Genomic DNA, 16,231 nt, shown 5'->3' with positions numbered 1-16,231 from the left:
GAAATAGCATAACCAGTCCTTCGAAACGAACTAGGGCACCGCCCCCAGGCCTGTTATCAAATGAGTGTTGGCAGGTCTGTAAAACACTGTTAGGTAAACCGTCTCATAAGCTCATCAACAACTCCAAAAGTATTGTTCTGAGATAAGCCCTGTAGCTGTTTAAAGCCACCGACAGTTCAGCAAAACTTCCTGACCCATATCTCTGGGGGTGGTCGACACTCATTACTCTGCAAAAACAAAAGTATTCTTTGCAGTGTTACAATTCAAGGTGAGGCAGGCAGAGACAGTAGTGAAAGGTTTAGCATAGCTAGAAGCCCCTGCCTCTCTCTTTGTTCCCGGTGAACCATAGCATCTCTCTCCCTGACATTCACTCAGAGACATATCTCTCTGCAGCATTTAGGGTCACAACAGTGATATCCATGGCTCGCTCTCCTTCACAAACGGCCTGTTTAGCGCTCTGCCTCCGGCGGTAAATAGATAGCTAGGCTTTTATACCCTGTGACTGGATGTATTAGCAGGTAATGTCCTTAAAAAGGATTAAGGGATGGGGGAGAAGGGAGAAGGGAGGAAAGGAGAGGGAGTGAAGGGACCGGAGGGATATGCAGCAGTAAATAGGCAGGTGATAGCAGTGAGGAGGGGAGGGGAGCGTATAAGGCCTGCCTCAGGCTACCAACTGGGATTAGCAGCTACCATGGAGTCTGTGGTATCTTGTGGGCTGTGGTATCTTGTGGGTATCTTGTTCCAGTCGTGTGTGTGTGTGTGTACAATTTATAATGAAAGCAGAAGGAAGGAAATGGAGAATTGTGGGGTATAAAAGTCTTGTAATCTTTAAATAAATGTCAGTCTTTTAGTTCAATGTGACATTTTACAGTAATTCACAGTTGAAAAACTGATGTTTTAGGGCAAAAGAGTAGATTGACTGGACATATGTGAATGGTAAACATACATTACTTTGCATAAACTAAAATAACCTTTGCGGTCACAAGTCAAGGTGGTACCTCTTAATTAGACAGACGGACAGGACAGACAAACAGGACAGACAGAATTTCTCAGTGGACAGTGAATACATTCCTCACTAACTGCATTTGGTTAAGAAACAATGGTTTTGTCTGTCTTGCATGTTGGACCATTTAACAAAGAATTTACTTGGGGGGTGTAAAATGCTGCTGGCAGGACAAACATATTATCCTGTTTACAGTACACATCCATTAGAGGGCTTTTCTCTTCAACATGCATTCCTGATGCGTCTGTGTGAGCCTGTGTGTGTGTGTGTGTGTGTGTAAGTGTGTTATTGTGTGTGTTTCTGCTGCTTTATATTTGTTTCCATAAGGGCCCTTTAGGTGAAAAGATGTATTTGACACTGTGTGTCATGGTCCTCCTATCGTCCTGTTACCTGTCAGGTAACTCGGGTCCAGACTCGAGGCTTTCTCCCCACTAAGCTGTTTTAGGGATTGGATCAGAAAAGCATAGATGCCTCTGAGTTTGAATGGGTCACTGCAGTTGGAAAGGAGTCAAGTGGAGGGTAAGCACCTGTGATGCCTGACCTTTACCGAGGGAGAGGAGGTGGATGGAATAGGTCCCTTTCAAAGTTGTAATTTCAGCAAAATGTTGGAAAACGTTTCTTGGTGAAGGAAATCATTCAACCAAGCTAATGTGACCTGCCTTAATAACAGGAGCATTAATGTAAATTAAGACATGGTTATTTTTTCCCCCTCTATGGAACTACGCTAAAATAACAGGGTTATCCTGAGTCTTTGAAGTTCCGTCGAATTTCTATCAGGTGTGATGTTACACTTTCAGAAGAAGATAGAGATTAGCAGGCTGCAGTGGGACATCCTCGTATTCAGGAACTGTAGGTGCAGGAGCTATGAAAGAGGTTTTGTAAGGTACTTCACGCTCCATGGCCAATTGACTTCTTTTCCCATTAATCAAATGCACTGTTTACCTAATCTTTCATAGCATTTCAAAACCATTAAAACTAAGGAGATTAGCCTAGTGTTTCTGAAGGTATACTTTTACCTCAAGTAATGGTGTCTCTGTTACTACCCCCCCCCCCACCTCACTCTCTCTTACTTTCTCTCCTTCGATCTCTCATTCTCTCTCTTCCTGAATCTCTCTCTCCTCTACTAACTCAGTCTCTCCCTCCTTTCTCCATTTTCTTCTCCAGAGGATTAGTTTCTGCATGAACTGAACTCTTAAAAGCGCAACCACATCTCGCCACCAGACAGTCCTCCCCTCCACCTGGAATAAATACAGTATTATTGTCCGATTAAGGCAGATTAAGAAAATGGAAAAGGAGTAGATCTGAAATTGGGTTTAATGCAGCTCTTATCGGAATTCTTGACTGCTTGAAGAGTGGACACTTTTGTGTGTTTGGGCAGGAAGTGGGTGTGGGGCGAGGGGCTTGGTGTCTGGGGTAGTTCAGTGATATCTTACTGTAGGGCTAAATGAGGAAATGGTGAATTGAGTTGCACTTAAAACCTCCCTTTGTAAAACAAGAGTGCTTGCAAAGTGTACTCGCAGGCCAGAACAGTTGGACTGGATTTGCAGTTGGGGCTATCGGTTTCAGGTAGCACACACTGAGACCTGGGCTGTTCTGATCAGGCAGAGAAAAGCAACTAAAAAAACAGTTACTGGTGTTCAGTATCTCCACAAACAAATAGGCTACACTTCGTTGATCTGGACTGTTATTGTACTATCTACAATATGAATTTGGGTACTGTTTTTTTGGACAGATACACTTGAATATGAAGTTTAACAGACCCATTGTCTATACCACATATAGTGAATCTAAGTGAATGACTGACTGGCTGTGTTCTGTGCAAGTCTGTACTTTACCTCACATAGTACACACACACACACCGCACACACACACACACACACACCGCACACACACACACACACACACACACACACACACATGTTGATGGAGTGGCTCCCCATGACTTGGGGTTAATCTGTGTTCGGTTGTCCCATCCGGTTGATTCAGTTCTCCCCCGGGCCACGCTGAGATGGGAAATGAACCGGTGGGAGGCTCTTTTCAACAGGCGCTTATTGACCTGGGAAGGTAGTCCTTTACTTCTAGTGGAGTTGATGGGTACGGGGAGATCCTAAGAGCGCACTGTCAGAGCAAAGTTTAAACAGGAAGGCTGTTGTAACTGAAACTATGTTCCCGAAGACACGTTTGTGTGCCCTGTCCAATTTCTATTGGAAGGTTTCTTCAAACATAATCTGGCCGCGATGCTCTCGGACCATTTGATGGTGAGATAACGAAGGAACCATAATACCTGAACGGCTCATCAAAGCCCTGTCATTACAGCGGGAGGTAGCGCGAGAACAGAGCGGCTTAAAACAAATAATAACTTCTTTTTTTTTCCGGGTCGTTTTTGACTTGCCAAGGAGTTGACTGTACGTGGAGATGAAAGGGCCCAGGGTTTAATTGGAAATGATAACCTGCTGACTGAGGGGGTCTGTCCGCACAGCGGCCCTGGCTGTCCCACTGCCAGTACTGCAACAATATCCACAGGGAGATTGGCAGATAGACAGTGCTGTCAGCAGCCCCAAGCCCCCTCTCAGCCCCACACAGGACTGCCACTTGTGTGAGGCTGTGGGCTATGGAAGCTGGGCAGTGGGAGGGGGGCACACACATGCGTACACACACACACACACGCAGGCAGGCCAAGGGCCAGGGTAAGACAAGGCTACAATAGGACCTCAGTCGGCCCGTGGTAGAGATTTCCTGCTTCTCAAGACTGTGCTTCTGGAAATGGAGGTTGATATCAACGTTTGTGTTTTTGTGTATTGGTGTGTGGGTGTGGGTGTGTGGGTGTGTGTGTGAGAGAGGGAGTGAGTTTGTGTGATGAAAAGGGGCCCCATGAATCCAGTGCTCTCAGGGCATCACAGCAGTTCAACATGATCCTGGACATCAAAGCCACTTAAATATTTTTCATTCTTGGGGCCGCAATAAGCAGAACGATGTGACAGACACACAAAAGGCCCTCAGTTTCCTCTTGGCCCCTGCCGTGGTGTTGACATGAGTAGAAATTAAGTTATCACCCCTTTTTAAAGTCCAGACGGCTGTCAGACATGCTCCAATGACAGGGAGGGTAGGACAGAGAGTTCTGGAAGGCCTTGTAGCACAGGGACCTCTGAATACAGTACTTCATTTGACAGTTTCTCATTTGAGACATAGTTTACAAACAGAGGCATCTTCTTGTGTCATAGCTCAACATTTGGCCAGTTGTTGCATAGGAAGGATGTTTTTTTATAGCCTGTTATCATGTAGTCTGTAGACTTTGACAGGTATGACCGGGACCATTCCTGAGACAGAGACTGTAACCCTCGTACTGTAACTGTAAAGTCTACTTCCATAACCTGTTGGGTGGCACACACACACACATAAACACACACACACACACACACATTTGACATGACCCCATCAAGGGTGTGCCCCGTTCTAAGTCGTTCCCCCAGAAACTGAAACTCAAGAGGATCCTGTTTTAAGGGGGAGTCTCTCACCATCACCATCAGAAAGCCACCATTTAATTACGACACACAGGAAATTACCTTGAGAATGGGCCCGGTCTTGATAAGAGCTCAGAGCCCGCGGGATGACAGCCGTAGAAACCTGAGACAACCTATCACAGAGAGAAGGGCCCCCAAGTCTGGGCGCCTCGCAATCTGATTGGCCTGTCATCTCCAGGTCATAATTAATATATTTATCAAATTAATTACTGAAAAGAAAATCTCAACGTCATCATTGGAGGCTTTGGCCGGAGGGGTGGGTTTGCCCTACCCCCCTCCCCCCACCACACCACCCCGGGGGAACACTGGCCAGATTCATAGGCAGGCAGGATTGGCTTGGGGCTAATAAGGGTGCTGTCAGTTTAATGGCTTTGGGGGTGGAGCGAGGCAGGAGGGGTGGGGGGGCGATTGGGCCAACTCTATGGGAAGCCATGACAGACAAATTGCCTCTTCGATGCTGAATGCAACAGAAGTTAGAGGAAGAAAAGAAATACGTTACTGTTTGGTGACAAGCACAACCACAGGCCTGTGACTGAAGTTTTAGGTTGTCACTGAACCGCTGCAATCAACAGTCGCAGTACGGTGTGCACCTTTGAAGGGCCGTCGACCTGGAAAGAACAAATCATTCTGCTTCTGAATCTCTTATTAAAAAAATCTTCTTTCATACCTCGTACAAATGTAATATTCAGAGTTTGTTTACATCTGTTTACATGGATTTCAGAATTTCTCTGAAGACACTGTGCCTGTTCTCCATTTGCAGCTGTTGTCATTCTGACCTCCAGGAGATAGGGGGCAATGTTCTGCTGCACTGCACTGCAGGCCTGATCACACACTCCAACCCTGCATCTAAAATGTCACACTGCGACATCAGACCGATATTTAGCATGTCCTGTCACACAGTATGTCTGATACAAAATGCCACGTTAAAATACAGAATTACACATGGCTAATATCTTTCTACAGTGTGCACGCCATTCTGCTTTTTCTACACCAGCCCAGTCAGCAGTGGGAGAAGCATCATCCACAGAGTGCCATCCCAGTCAGTTAATCTTTTAAGGATACATGTGGTTGGATGTCAGTTGTGGTTATTGTGACAAACAGTGAGAAATAATTTAGCTTCACAGACTACATGCAAATTCAGTTGCATTACAACTGCACATCAACCGCCTGAATTTCCTTCTAGAACGTGTGTGTGACTCAGAGGGCCCACTTCTGATCCATCACGACGTAGCAACAGTGAGTGACGAGAAGGCGTTTTCCGTGTGAGAAAGATTTACATTTACATTTAGTCATTTAGCAGACGCTCTTATCCAGAGCGACTTACAGTAAGTACAGGGACATTCCCCCCGAAGCAAGTAGGATGAAGTTCTTTGCCCAAGGACACAACGTCATTTGGCACGGCTGGGAATCGAACTGGCAACCTTCAGATTACTAGCCTGACTCCCTCACCCCATCTGACTCCCCTGAAAGATAACATCAGAGGCAAGAGAGCGATCGTTGTCTGTCTCATGAATGTTGCAACAGCCCACGAAAAACTTAAGCTTGTGTTCAGCTGTTGCATGCGGGTGTTTCGTGTGTCATCAGAAAGTCGTCTTTAATGCATTGCCCAGTTGAGTAACCCCACCCCAACACACACACACACACACACACACACCCCTGCCGCCCTACCAGACCCTCTTCAGAGCAGGTGGAAGCTCTGTGAAGGTAGCTTTATCAGGCATTCCTCAGCTAAGGAACAGGAAGGGGCTGGGGTGGGGTAGGGTAGGGGGCGGGGGGCGGGTGCTGGATTGTAAAGGTAACACAATCGGCCGCTAAAGTAGTCACAGGAGTATCGGTTTCTTTAAGCTGCGCTGAGCGGCGGGAGATTAAGACGTGGATTACCGAACATTTACTTCATGTCACACAGAGAGGGCCATGTGGAGGGGAGACGGCGTCTTTCCCAACCGTCCAAACCCTCTCGACATCTGGGGATGATCTGGACGCACAGCAGCTTCCAGGGTAATGCATATTTCATCAAGGCACCTGCGACGGGATTCATGTCCTTCTCGCTAACAACGAGCGGTCCGTGTGCCTTGACATTGGCTGTGCTGACCCTATCTTTCCCCTATCGCTGAGCGTTTCTCACAAGATTGGAATCTGAGCCGAAGAGCTGGAATTCACCTCTAACTTGTACACTTGACCTTTGACCTTGGGAATGAGCCTGTGGAGGGCAGACAACTCAAACTCTGACCCCGAGCATTTCTGCTTGACCAATCCAAAGTTGAACTGCAGGACAAGGCAGAGAGAACAGATTGGGAGAGCTACTAACAAGAAACGGAGAGAGAGGGAGACAGAGAGCGAGACACACAGAGAGAGAGAGAGAGGGAGAATGACAGAGAGAGAGAGAGAGAGAGAGAGAGAGAGAGAGAGAGAGAGAGAGAAAATCCAGAGACAGGGAGCCCTTTACTTTCTCTAATCCCCACATCCTTGCCTAACTGACAGACAACTGATTGATGACGATTGATTGATTGACACTCAAACAATCGCTTCAGTCATAACGTTCACTCTAATTCTCAATTCAACCCAAGACGACCTTTCAAAGCAGGATTGTTTTGGTGCTTGTGTGCATGTATGGGAAACCTAATCTACTTCGTTTGCCAGTCCTACGTTCAGTGTTTCACATAATTCCCAGCATGTAACCATACGACGCTCGTCAGCGTTGAATCAAGAAAGAACTCCCGGAGCGTTGCAGCCAGACTCATCATGTCGTATGTCTGTGACCCCCCCAGTCCCCCAGGGGCCCCATAGGGGCCCGCTCTCCTGTCCCTGCAACCCCCCTTGCTCCCTCATCCTGTGTGGGGAGCACAGGTGCACCCTGGGACACGGTTACATGGATCCTCGCAGCCTCTCTGTGTATTGTCTCCCCTCCAGCTCCATGTTCCATAGGGGCAACAGGATGTGTTTCCTCTCGTCAAAAAGGGCCTTTGAGATCAACCTTGTGAAACACAGCCCCCCCCTTCCCTCCTCCCTCCTTGCAGGCCTTGCTGCAAAGAAATACACAGCTTTTCTCCAAACCGGGGAGCGGAGGTGGGGTGGGTGAGGGGGGGGGGGTGAGGGAGGGGAGAGATCGCTCCTACAGTCTCTCTTTCAGGGCCCTGGTGTAGAGAGAATCTGGGCCCATCCGTCCCAAAGCGTTTCACCCCCCTGAGCAAGCACAAGACGTCCATTCATGTCCCTCGCTCCACACCCCCGCCCCCCCCCCCCGTCTCCCCTCCTCTTCCCCTCACCCTTCGACTGCAGCTGAAGCAATTCAGCGCAGGCCAGAAGCAGGGGACCTTTAATCTAACAGAATGTAGCAGGCACCTGAACTACTTAACCGCTGTGCTTGTTCTTGGGGGTGGGCAGAGAGGCTAAGGTAACCGACGTGTAACAAAAAGACCGAACTTTATCCCTGGCCGGGATGAGTACATTTCCTTTCTGTTGTTCCCAACAAAGGCCAACAGGCACAAATGGTCTGCTATCTGTGTCACCGGGAAGTGGAGAGCAATTTGTTTCTATTAAACAGGACTGTCCCACCCCCCCATCTTCTAACCCCCCCCCGCCCAACCCCCCTTCACCTCCTTCTCCCCCTACTCCTCCTCCTCATGATTCTGTTGGATTTCATCCCACCAAATAACCTGTGCCAGTGATCGGCTTTAACATGAGATTCCCTTGATCACTTCTTCCAGTCACTCACTTTCTCCACAAAGAAAAACATCTCTGATCTATTCTTCTGGTAATTGTAAAACTTCACGTAACTTCACAAACACACACTGTCACTGTACAGACTTCACTCACTGGTCACTGCAACACACAGTAGTCCAGGTCCACTACCCTAACCTCCACACAAACGCAACCAGCACACACACATGTTTTTTTTTTCTATTCTAGTTAGGACTGATGGTTCTCTCCTATTCTAAATAGTGTTATAAAAAAAAATGTTGGGGCCCAAGAAAATATCAGATATTCTGGTCCCCACAAGGGTAGGAAACAAGACCTCTCCCCCCAACACACACACCACCACCACCAAACTCCAACTTCTATCACCCCATATCCCCCACTGTTGTCCCTACAACCCTAGTACCACCGTTCTGCTGGCCCACATCGGCAGTTAGTGATTTATCCCGCTGCCTGGCAGGGATACGGCACCAGACCCCCTCTAACTCACCCTCGCCCCGGCTGCTGTACAGGCCCTTTCACACAGTCTGACAGATACAAGAAGGCAGCTTTCACAGGAGGCTGTTTCTCTTCTTTATTTAAGCCCCCTGCTCAGCCCATCCATCGCAGCAGTGTTTCAGATATGATGGTCACAGAGTGGGGCTGTATATCAGTTGGTTTAGCAGTCAGAAACTAATCATGTCAGAAGGCTTGGACTGTTATTTTTACCACAGCTATAAATGTATGTGCTGCTTGTGAAACCTTGCGACTTGGTGTGTTTGACTGTTTAAGATGAATATGCCATACTTTTCAGTTTTCAGTATTTTTATTTTGTCAGCTATATTCTTATTTCCTTTTTCTTATTTCCAGAACAGCATGTAATAAGATTGAATGACTGATTTACAGCAGGGTTATGGTACACCGTGATAAGCAGTGCAGCTTGGGAAGCTTATCTAGCTTACCGGTGAGCCAAATGAGGAAGTCATGTTAAAGAATTTTAAACATAACTTTTGCATAAGTCATGTTAAAGAACTTTTACAATAACCTTTGCATAATTTAGTACTACAATTAATTTTTTTATATCCTTCTCCTCCTCTCCTCTCATGCAGTTCATTAGGAACTGGACACATATGGTTCAATTCATCTAGCTAATGAGCACCTCTAAAAGGTTGAGAGAAGCCTCCCTCTCTCTCCATCTCTATCCCCCCCCCCCCCCCCCCCCCTCCGTGTCCCCCACCTATCCTGGCCTCTCTTTGTATCGACGCCATGGGACCCCATCTGGGTCCTGTAGGCGGTGTGAAATACACAGTAATTATTAGTAATCATCACACACCATCAGAAACTGATCTTGGAGCTGTAATTACATGATAAATGTCTGCCTAACACATGCCCTCTCTTTAGCAGCCCCCTGGGGACTGAGGATAATAGACAGCTAACAGGGCTACACAGAGTAGGCCTTTTAGAGCTGGCCACAGTCCATTGTGTATGCGCCAATATGGTTCGCCCCCCGTTTGGCAACAGCGTAAACCCCAATCAATGCCCTGCTAACCCTGCTAACCCCGCTCCCCCCACCTCCTTCCCACCCATCCACCACTATATCTATATATATATCTGTCTATATATAGATATATATATAGATATATATATATCTATATATATATATATATATATATATATATATATATAGATATATAGATATCTATATATATAGATATATAGATATATAGATATATATATATCGACAGATATATAGATATATTAAGTGGACAGCCACGTCAATCATTTGTGCTGCGATACAAATAGTATCAAACTTAAAGAAAGATAATTTGTCATTACGTTTGTGTGATGGTGATTTGGGGAACTGCGTCCTCTTCTGACCTTCAAATTAAATGTCTGTGTGTGTGTGTCTATGTAGCATCCTTCTACACACAGAACACATTTAAGACATTAAACAAATATACTGTTAGTAAGACATTTAATAATTTTTGCCAAAAAATTGCATGCAGTTGTTGATTATTAAATCATCCTTGTTTTTGGGGGTCGGATTTAGAAAACATGGAAACACACAGTGTATAGGCCTTCTTTAGGGCTTCTGTAAAATAACTGCTCCTTTATTGATTGACTGTTTTAATGCAAATAAGGACTAGGTGAACAAATAAGGACTTCAAAACACTCTTAGATTCTTTTTCTGGGAACTGAATGACAAAGGTGACAAGACATATTTTTATTTAAACAACCTCAGGTCTGTCCTGTGACCATCAGATACACATGCAAAAGACCGTTTTAAATTTTATTCTAAAATTAACCTACAAATGTAAAAAGTAAGGTTTATTTGCCTGAGATTTGCCTACCTGCTTTTAAACAATGGCAGTCTTTAGGACGTCCATTGCAGAGGCACAGACACATATTGGCCGTTAAACAAATTTGAATTAGACTGTGGTGTGGCCTTGTGAAAGTATTAAAGTTGATGATAAAAAAAAAAGTATCTTATCAGCTGTTTATTCTTACAATATCCCTCTTAATCAGCCATACAGGTAACTGGTGGATGACAGTTTGGTCTGTTGTTTCCTCCCAGGACAAGAGGACCGTTTAAAAAAACAACTGTCACAGGCACCAGATCATAATAAAAACTGCCACCTGGGTTTTGTTTTAAAAACAACAGCATGCACTTCATTTACAGTTACTTGTTCAATGTTGTTTGTTGTAACTTATCTTTAAAGCTTCAGAGAGTAATAACAGTACACTAGACAGCCTCTAGGTGGCAACCATTGCCCTTTCACACTGTTGGACAGTAAAAAGAACAAGGCTGTGTTGTAGTGATGGGCATTCCTGCTCTTTTTCGTGAGCCGGCTCGTATGGCTCAGCTCACCAAAAAGAGCCGGCTCTTTTGGCTCCCGAACGGCTCTTTAAAAAATACATGTTTTAACTATGAATTTGACTATGATGGGTGTGAAAACAATTTGAATTAAATTATGAAATGAAATCGTACTCGACCGTAACCACATATCTTTAAAAATGCATTGATTTGTCATGGCTCTCCTCTGAGTTTTGACTGGCCCTCACTCATGCAGGATTGACAGGAACAGAATGTGAGGATGATCGTGTGCGCCTTTAAGCCTACAAGTATTTTTTTGTTGTTCTTTGAATTAGTCAATTATTTTAAATACAATTAAAATTCATTATTTCATAATCATTTTGTTTTTATAGGCTGTATTAATCTATTAAAAATAGTGTCGGCTCTTCAGATATGCGAGCCAGCTCCCGACGTTCACCTTCAAGAGCCGGCTCTTAGAGACGGATCGTTCGCGAACGACCCATCACTACTGTGTTGTTTTGGGGTGTTAAGGGCTGCACAGCAAGACAATGATGGATTTTGTGATTGTTTTTTGCATTAACATGAACCCCATTAACAGATCTGAGCAGCTGGTTCACCTGATTTGAAGGCAAGAGCATTCGCACTGCATCGAATAATCCGTAAACTCAGACATAGCATAGCATGACAACACACAACACACCGATTTGGGATCAAAGGGCTATCAAAACAAAACCAGGAAACACAAAGGCTCAAAAGCAGAGGGATTTCAGAGTGAACCCCTCACAATAACAGATATGTCAACCATCTCCTAATTGATACCATCCAGGCAGTCTGTCAAATCATTAAGTAAGTTGCTAATAACCCTGATCTTAGACAGGGAGGCAGGGGTGAGAATTCTCCTGAGTGGCTATGTCTGGGGGACGGTGTGCATGTGTCTCGTCTCTCATTAGCAGAACTAGCAGCCCAGTAGGAATGCAGAGGCATTGTTCAGCTGAGGCCGTGTCACTTGCTCAGCCCGCGTGTGTCCCCCGAGCTAGCCTCTTAGACGAGACATTCCTATATGCTCACCTGAGCAACAAAGGGAGAGGGCGAGAGAGAGGGGGAGAGGGGGAAAGAGAAATGGAGAGAGGGAGGGGGGGGGCAGAGAGGCAGAAAGAGAGAGAGAGATGGGTTCTGGTTTTGCAGCAATAAGTGAGAAGGCAAAGCAAAGATTCTTCCATGTTGTATTTCTGACTGACAATATTCTGAGCTGTACAAATATATTTCTGACTTATCGGTACAACACTTCAAATCTAAATTTACTGAAAGCAGAGTAGTAGCTAGAGTTGCATCCAGTGACTGTTTCAATAATATCAAAGATAATTGATCAATCAAACATCAACACCATGTGCAGTTTTACCAAAACAAGCCACTGTGGAGAGAGATACTGAGCGTTTGAATTGGTCAGATAATGAAATTTATCTTGATGCAGTAGCACCCAGAAAAGGCTTTTCCCCTGAACCATAATTTGCCAATAGCACTGGCTGTGGCCAGGGTGATTAGGGCTCTTCATTAGCACTAGCACCAGGAGCTACTGTACACTAGCAAGAGGGTCCTTTCAATAATTGCAACTATTATAACATGGTGTGTCAGTGGCAGGAGAGGTCATCTAGGCCCTGTTGCTAAACGCTGAAAGTGATTGACCAATTAAACTTTAGCAACTCAATTATCTCCATGCATCTCTGACAAATTATGACCATGGTAAACACTGTTGTCCTTGAGAGAGAGAGAAAGAGAGACATAGAGAGCATGGCAAAGAGCAGGAGAGATGGATAAAGAGAGGAAGAGAGAGCGAGAGAAAGAGAGAGAGAATATAAGAGAGTTGCATGATTAACCAGATGGCAGAAAAACAGAAACTCTCCAGATGGCACACAGATTGTGCAGCAGATATAATGTGACAACAACTGAGTAAAAGGTCATATAGGTCTCAGATCTGAAGATTATGAATAAGATGTGGCCATAGATGCGGTATAGATATAAATTGACAAAATATGGTCATAGAAATTGAGGGAAAAGGAAGAAATGACCAGCCGTAATCCACTGATAAAACCTTCTACAGAAGAACACATTTATGATTTTTGAGACATATATATGTACGTATGTCCAAACCAATTCAGAAATATAAACAGTAACAATCAAAAGAAAATACATAAGACCACATGGCCGAAACACATCGCTGTCTTCAGGAAGTCTGTGCATTCTAGACTAGTAAAACACACACAATGCAACTCCTCATTAAGTGGAATTAAAACTGCGAAGGTTTATAATTATCAAATAAATCCTTTTCCACATAAATGGATTTGTGTGCGTGCCATAATTCTCTCGCACTCAGCGGAGCTCTGGCGTTGAATGAGGCTTTTGTGTTCCCCCAGTGGGTAGGCCTTTGTGAAATTACACCCCGGCATAATGATGCTAATCATAAATTAGCATTTCAAGATAGGCGATTTTGTGTGTGTATGTGTGTGCATATGTGTGTGAATTTTTGCGTGTACACAATAGCTACTAATCCTCTTGATTTTATAGTATACTCCGATCCAGTTGGCTTGGAGGAAGCGTCTAATAGGATTGTCAACATCACTTCCTGTTTGCCTCAGCTGTTTACTCTGTCTGAAAGACTAGAGGGTGAGGACAGGATCTGACCTCGTGTGTGACCTTTTCATTCTCTGAGAAAGCTTCTTTTTTTGTCTCTTTGTATCTGCATCTCCCTACAGCTCTGTATTTCTATATCTCTCTAATCTATATCTATTTGCACCTCTATATCTGTATGTCTCTTTCTGAAACTGTCTCTTTCTGTATCACTTCATCTCTTACTGTTTCTGTATTTATCCATATCTCTGCATCCCTGTATCGCATTATTTCTGTCCTCTCTCTATTTCTCACTCTGGACCTCTATATTTCAGTCCTCTCACATACACACAAACACACACCCCTGCAAACGCACAAATCCTGTCACGAGCCGATGATATTGTATTCAAGTCTCAATTCATGGCTGTAAAGTAGCAGGTGTGTGTTTCATATCGGTCCAATGGAAGCACGACTGCATGGCAGGCTTCTTACTGTAGGGGCTTGACCCCTAATCAAAAGAGACAAAAGCACCAATCAAGGGACAGGGCCACTCTATGCCCACTTATCATAGGACTGGAACCTTGCCCAATTAAAACCTGCTTGTTTGATGTCTCAATTAACACCGGACTGCCTGGTTGTTCATCTCAATATGCTTTCTCTTCATTTCACTCTTAATTTGCTCCACATGAGTCATGGACGCATGTTTTTGAAACACTTACCACTTCTGTTTTCACAGTAGATGAAGACTTAGTGTGGAATTGGTTAGCGGTTGGTTTTTAGTTTGTAAACCACAAGAGATCATCGCTGCTCTCTTGATGTATGACATGGTTGGAAAAGATGGATTGAACATTTTGTGGAGGAGCGAGGCATTGTGAATACTGCACATACATGGTGCGTTCTGATTCTCACAGACCTACAAGCTATTATATAGAAGTCTTTTTATTGTTATTGTATTCTAATAGTTTTTGTTACTCTGCCATTTATTTACATCCATAGATGATCCAGTACAACACTTACCTTTCAAAAATGGTATTGCTTCTTGCTTCGGTTCAGGAAATTGACTGTATATTTTTTTATAGATCACACATGTAAATTATAGCTGATCTGGTTTGAAGTCCAACCAAAGGTGATGATAACCATCAGACCTGTTGTAGATAATCATCAGTACATTTCAATACTATTTCCCTAGCTGCATGCTGTCAGTACGGAAACATGTTTACTGTCACTGAATTTCCAGGTAAATTATTAACGCTCTTATTTTCCCGTGTAACGAATCACTCAGTATCTTTGCATCATTCTCACCCCTGCTAAACAAATGGAGTTTATGTATGCAAAGCCTCTGGGTTCATTGTGAAATAGATCACACCAGGAAAACAGGCACTTTCCTCAACGCAGACTGCCCTAATGGTCTCTAATCTGATTCTTGAATGGCGCTTTTCGGACGGCTGAAAGCGTCGCCTGTTCAGGTGGGGAACAAACTGCGGACTGTTCCTGAGGGTCGTCTTCCCCTTTTGGATGTGGCATTAACATGACCAGTTAGGGACGCTGGCTGGCACGACCACATTTGAGTGCTGATGTTTAGACAAGACAAGTCCAACAAACGAAAACTTCCATTGAGTCACCTAAGGGTGTGAGGGCCTCATTTACATGTGGTGAAATGAAGAACCAGGGATGAAAAAAAAAAAAATCATGGAAATAATTGACTCAATGTATGGTTCATTCGCAGAGTGGAGCCCAAAATCATTACTCCACAGAGAGCCTTGTTAACTGGACGGCAACTTTGGAGGTTGAAAGTCAAAATCCAGACCTGTGACTCAGCCTGTCCACTAGGTGGTGCCCCTCCTCTTTATGTCCTAACGGGACCTCCACTGTGCCCTCTGCTATACCACACGAATGAAGAAATGTAATATTGATTTGGATGATAAAGACTGCTGGTGTCTATTTGGCTACAGTCAAATCAAGCATATGGTTAGACAAACAGTAAAACATTGGTAAATACTGCGATAAGGCCACACTCAAACACACACACACACACACACAAACACACACACACACACACACACACACTGTAGTCTCATACCTCAGTAGGTGTTCCACTCTCCCTCACACTAACTCATAATAATGTGTTCTGAAGAGAGAGAAACTGATGATAGTTGATTAAAAGTGATTCAGGTGATGAAGCCTAGCGTGCTAGTGCTGAGGGCCTTTTGTCTCAGAGACGGGAGGGCAGCAGCTGGAAGTGTAATTACACGGGTTGATTTATACGTGATTAAGGCCTCTGTATAAGTCACTCCTTTTGAAAAGAGCAGTTAAGCTACTTATACTTTTCACCAAACAGCGGCAATTCCGTATAAAATGAATGTATGTTGCTCCACCGAGACCATATGGTATATTTCTTGCCTATTAATAATTCAGACTGAATGAGCACAAATTAGTTGGCTCGGTTACTGCACGTTTGTCCCGCATTAATTTTGCCGACGTTTTGTAAATGGAGCTATTACGTTAAAAACAAAACCTTGTGAGTGACCGCGGTTTGCCATACTTAGAAAAAGAGACGGCTTCATTCGTACACCTGTCATTTAGTAACGGCACACCATTAGGGCTCTGGAGAGA

The sequence above is a fragment of the Osmerus eperlanus genome, chromosome 6 (assembly GCF_963692335.1).
Source record: "Osmerus eperlanus chromosome 6, fOsmEpe2.1, whole genome shotgun sequence".
Taxonomy (NCBI): domain Eukaryota; kingdom Metazoa; phylum Chordata; class Actinopteri; order Osmeriformes; family Osmeridae; genus Osmerus; species Osmerus eperlanus.
Note: the sequence above shows the minus strand (reverse complement) of the source record.